General features: G+C 41.6%; 1 protein-coding gene across 1 annotated transcript in view; it reads left to right on the top strand.

Moving 5' to 3' along the window:
• The window catches only part of CHRM3 (cholinergic receptor muscarinic 3), a 190280-nt gene extending 188862 nt beyond the window's left edge, over positions 1-1418 (top strand). The window contains exon 4 of the transcript XR_003005485.1: positions 1-1418. The gene's annotated coding sequence lies outside the window, so the exon portion shown is untranslated.
• Positions 1419-5775: the final 4357 nt, after the last annotated feature.

Raw genomic sequence — 5775 nt, 5'->3', positions numbered from 1 at the left:
TCTGGCGCTGATAAAAAATGTCTTTATCACCCAGATGTGAAAGAAGCTGCCTGTTTACCGATCCATTAAATAAATCCATTTTCATATCAAAAGTCAAATACCAATTCAGCCAAAAATAAATAAATAAGCATATTACTGGATATGAAGAAATTTATTCTGAAATAGACTTTGTTTTTTCTTAAAGAGAAAGAAATAATTGTTTCATAGCAATTATATACCCAAATTGGTCTGCCTGGGCCTTTTCATTCCCATTAGCTCTGGAATCTCGGTGAGGATAACTAGCTGGCCCAGTTGCCCTGTCCTCCCCAAGGGTCCCCAAAGTGTCGATCCACATCCCACGTGGAACACGTCAGGCTAGTGAATCCGTGGTTCTGAAATTCTTTCGTACGTTGCAAAGCCTCACCTTCTCATCCCTGTAGAGCTCCCCGTCTTCTCGTTGGTGTGTCGTTGAACTCTATTTGTGGACTTGATTCTTGATTCTTGCAAAGTACTGTTTTGTGCAGTTCAAGTTTCGTACAAATAAAAGATGCATAAGTATATATGTATATATATGTGTGTGTGCGTGTGTGTGTGTGAATTCCACGCACACACACACAGTGTATATAATACAGTGGGAATCACTGAACCGGCAAATTATTCCGGCAATATATTCTTTCAGTACTCTGACGTTTCTCTCGGATCCTAACACAACGTAAAAGTGAACTTAAACCCCGTGTAGTGTTTTGGAGACCAGGGCTGTTTTCCCGGAGACTATGCGGCAGGGAACAGCCAGGCCCTCTGGGCAGGTCTGTGTGGAGCGGTCAGCCTGGTGAGTCAGATGAGCACCAAGGTTCGACCAGACTCTGAGTAAGCTGTTACCTCTGTGGACACCCTCAACAGAGCTAAATCGAATGGGGGCCCCTCTGAGCTCTAAGAATGAACCACATCCGCATGTCTGAATTTAATGGTCCAAATCTGAATGTTTCCAAACAAAACCTTTGCTATCTTACCTGCTTGAAACTCAGTAATAGTGACACGTTTGAATGGCATACACAGCATTACGTGGAGCAAAGCAGAAGAGACCTTCTGAGGGGCAAAGAAGAACACGAGATTCGATTTCTTGCTACTTGACATATTTAAATGAAAAAGGGCTTACACCTTTTGTCACTTAGCTGGGGCCAGTGCTTTCTGCTGTTCATTGCGCAACCTTTACCCAGGAATGGGTGGGGTTCGTGAAGTCATAAGTCCTCTGAAGAAAGTATTACACCTTGAAAAGTATTGCTTCAAATTGATTTCCCTAGTACATTTCTAAAAAGTGATTTTGTATTCTCTTCTGAATTGGCCCAAACGCTAACTGTTCTATTTGGGGGAGGGGAGGGCTGCTGCTGTAGCCGTCGTCTGTGTTGCTGCTGTAGGTGTCAGGGTTCTTTTTTTTTCCTTTTGTGGGCTGTGTGGGGAGTGGGAGGGGTGGGAGGTGGGGGGCTGAGGAGAAATCTTCCCTCTGTACAGGGTCTCCGTGGTGTGAACCCGGAGCCAGGGTAGAAGCTGCTTTTGTGTTCAGTGTGAGCTGGTGTTTACAGCAGACGTTGACAACATTGGAAGTGTACTCAGTGGTGTCTGTGTGTCTGAACTATTTAATTTTGTGTTCTGTTTATATGAAGATGTATTTATGCATATTTCACCGAGTCCTATTTAATGTTGATAAATATTACTCTTTAGTATTCAGCAGGTGGTGTCCCTTGAAAGTGATTCTTTAAGGTCCACTTGAGCAATGGGTAGGGTATATCGAGCTTTCTTGTGGCTAAGAAGAGGAAAAAGTCATCCTGTTGGTGCCAGGAGGTACCTAACTCTTTCTAGGTAATCAAAAGTCAACTTTAACGTCAACATAATGGTTTAATACCGTTCTAGTTAAACCTGATGGGAACCGGTCAAAGCAACCCTCCACCAGTGTATTTGAAATCACATGACAAGGGCAAAAAAAAGGCAAATCGGCATAATGGAAAGAATTATTTTTTTGGCCCACGTTCGACCAAAGAATAAGAAAAAACAGAGACTATTTTCTAACATGTATAGCAAACTACAGAATGTTATGTTATTAACCTGTGAAATGTCTAGTGAGCAAGTGCATCTATATTTTATTACTCACGTTGGCCTGGCACTAATAAATTTGTGAATGCTGATTCAAGTCTCCCTGTACATCAGTAATTCCCATTCTCTTTGAATCTCCTATCTTGCCTCCCTCTCAAAAGACTGTTTCCTGTATTTAAAAAGAAATAGAATTAAACTTAAGAAATGAAGAAACGTAAGCTTTAGCAGAACTGTGAAGGTTAATAACAACTCTACTTAAATATGATTATCTCCTCATCCTTGTCCTTTATATGATGCTGAGAATGGAAGAAAAGAAAGACGTCCAAGACGTCAGCTCTTCTGTTACTGGTTTAATTATCGAATTATTTTTAAATCTCTTGTGAATGAAAACTGCTTTTAAATACTGTCTACTGACTCTGTTTATAGAAATGTATGTCCAACTCTTAGGTCATTTTCAGAAAAAGAAAATAAGAAAAACAGATTCTTTTGAGTTTGGAAAATTTAGGAGTGTAATCAAAGATGTAGTGAAGTGTTTAAAACCAGACATAGCTACACATGCATTTCTCAAAGGACTTGTCACTAGAAAAGGTATTCAGCATTTACATAAGATCATCCCCCCAGACGGAAATCAAATTGTTTTCAATCCATATGAATGAGGTTTGCAGAGCTTTCATGATTATCCACTTTAATTGAGAGTAAAATAATCAAACCTAAATAAACTACACGTGAAGAAAGCACCCCTAACACACACACACACACACACACGCACACACGCACACACGTGTGCACGCGCGCACCCCCGACCCTGTTCTCCCATTCTCTATTCTCCAGGGTCTACCAGATGGATAAGAGAAGTGAGCTTTCTGGTCCCGTATTCCCCTTGGCTCTGCTCTCTTTTATCCATCACCTATCTGTAGTCTTTCTGCTGGTCCACCATATTACCCTGAATCATCCTTGACTTCAAATCTAGCCTTGAGTCTCCAGATAAGTTCCATTTCTATTTACTCTTTCACATATAATAGTTCTAGACTCTCACAGAAAAAAAAAAAAAAAAAGAAAGCATAAGAAGCTGCAGGGGCTAAAGATCTAGAAGGTATAGCAGCTTTCTCTGTCCACCCCTCTGTGTGCAGATGGGCAAGTTCATTGCTCTGGAGAAGGATGAGAGCCCTTTGTGCATCACTTGTGAGAAGGGGGAGGGCACAGCTCTGATGCAGAGTTAGCTGCCTCGGGTCAATCTCAGGAAGGAAAAGGGTGCCAAGGCACAGGCACAGTGGAGAAGCCTGATGGAGACAACACGAGACGGAGGCAGAGCCTCCGGATCATTCTGGGTGCTCCATACTTATCCGAGTAGAGACGATTCCCAGATGGGGACGTATGGCTGAGAAACTGGACAGTACATCCCAGGAGCTTCAGAGGACAAGTGAAGGTATCACAAAGAAGCTCTAACTTAGCATAAGGAGCCCTGAGCTTTTGGCCCAGTTCTGTCACCAGGTAATTACATGGCCTCTGCCACGCGTGCCATTTACCCTTAAACTCAATGGGTTGTCCCCATACGCTCTTACTCATTAACAACATGAAAGCATCTCAGTTTGCCTTCTAATAGCAAACAGGTGAAATAGAGTCAGGGCGGTAGGTAAATAACTACCATGATGAATGTAAATGCTCTAACTGAAGAACACTTGAAAAATTCTGATTTTATGTATCCCTCAGAGTTATTTACTTCTATTTCAGTACAATGATCTCTAAGGAACTCTCACAGTTTGTTGGTAAACCTGGAATTTTATTTCAAATACCGCTTTATTCCAGGATGATCACCTAAGGCCTGACAACCTTACAAGTAGAGCTGCTGGGTAGGGGGTGTTTGGTTTCTCGGTGGTATTTCTCGAAATGGACTGAAACTGTATAGAATACAGCACCCAAAATGCTGGTCCTTTCTTCAGCCTGACAGCCCTACTTGTACCACCTCCTCTAAAACCATATTTTTTCTCATATATGTCACGCGTGACAAGCTTGGCACAGCAGTGCAAACGCCACCCCATCGTCGGATGCAGGTCAATTTTACTCCTTGCCTTTATGGACCTAGGTTATGCTGTCTCTCTTGGTGTTTTCATGCCTCTGTTTTGTAGGAATTCCGCCTCTACTGGGACTCATGCTGTGAGAATAAATATTCCAGCCCTAAGAGGTTGGCTCCAGGGACAGAAGCCCAGGGCTCTTGAGAGCTAGGAATATTCCATTTTCTTTTTCTGGCTTTGGTGTCACTGCCTGAGAAAGGAGGCTCGTGTTGAGATAATAAAGATGAAAAAAGAAAAACAAGTTCCCAAAGTGACTGTGTTCAACATAAGTTTGGAACTGCATAATATTTTGTCACCAGGCTCCAAGATGGACAAGGGTTAGACTTGTTAACTGGACACACATTACATTCACAGCTTCACACACACAGATAGACAGTGCACTCGGACATGTGGAAGCGGACACCCAAGCACTTTAGCACAATGTTAGGACTGTGGTCACTCTGGTAGAACCGGGAAGACTCAGCACAGAATTCAGACCCTACAGTTCTTGGCCTGGGCTGGGAACTCCCCAAATAATCCCCCAGATCCAGGGCGGCTCTCATCTGAGTTACACAAGACGTTCTATACGAACGGGAAATGGAAAAGGAGGCTATACTCTCAGCTGCAAAGAAGTATTAGTAACACTTCCCTCACCCAAATAATCTTATCTTAAGCTTAAAAGATTATCCTCAGAATATAAAGCTTTATTTTTGTTCTTTCTTGAAGTCCAAAATACTTAATCATTCTGCAATTTACATACCAAACCCCGAACTATTTTTATCCTAGATTCTGTGATTTCCTTAATGATAGAAAGCAGGTCTTCCTCATCCTGTGGCTGCCACATTATCTGTCAAACAGTAGACATTCAATAAATGCTGTTGAATGTTAAATAAACTCCTTATAATTAATATAGCAAATATTTATCAGAATTATGTGTACGTCAATGCCCCACACTTCGACTGTAGCCGGAGGGCATTGAGCTGGGAAAGTAAATTAAGGGAAAAATGGTTCATTGATATGATGGTTTCCTAATAAAGTATTACTAAGCAACAAGGAGAAATATTTTAATAGATTTGAAGTAGTAAATGTAATTAAGAGGACAGGAAGGAAAGAAAATCAACACTATCCCTAGAATTTGGAAACGTTTTACCAGGTTGGTCAACTCTACTTGATCCTAGTAAGGGAAATACTGAGAGAGCCTGGAGAGTCTATACATATAAGTCTTCTGTTTGTACAGGTGAAGTTCTGTAATTTGGCTTAAAACATCCTTGCATGTAGTTTTGCTTGGCATGAAGGTTAGGAGAGAATCCATACTGTTCTGCAAGCATTAAACAAAGCCCTCTCTTCATATCCTCTGTTCATTCCTCATGTAACACGTGGATATTTTCAGCCTCCTACGTACAACACTCCAGAGAAATTTCTTTGGGGCTTGTGCTTAGAGCTATGGCAAGGCAACGTTTTCAGGAATGCCCCCCCCCCCACTTTTTCAAACACATGGAAACTGTCTCTAAGTTTGGTGCAGGTTCGAGGAATAATAATTAAAATAGGCTTCAAGTTGGTGAATCAGCACATTGATTTTTCTTGGCAGAAAGCTTTCTGGGAAATGTCTGTGAAATGTTCAGTGATACTCACATCCTTCTAATTTATGAGGGTGTAG

The sequence above is a fragment of the Neophocaena asiaeorientalis genome, unplaced genomic scaffold, assembly GCF_003031525.2.
Source record: "Neophocaena asiaeorientalis asiaeorientalis breed wild unplaced genomic scaffold, Neophocaena_asiaeorientalis_V1.1 scaffold166, whole genome shotgun sequence".
Lineage (NCBI taxonomy): Eukaryota > Metazoa > Chordata > Mammalia > Artiodactyla > Phocoenidae > Neophocaena > Neophocaena asiaeorientalis.
This window is presented reverse-complemented; position numbering and strand designations above follow the sequence as displayed.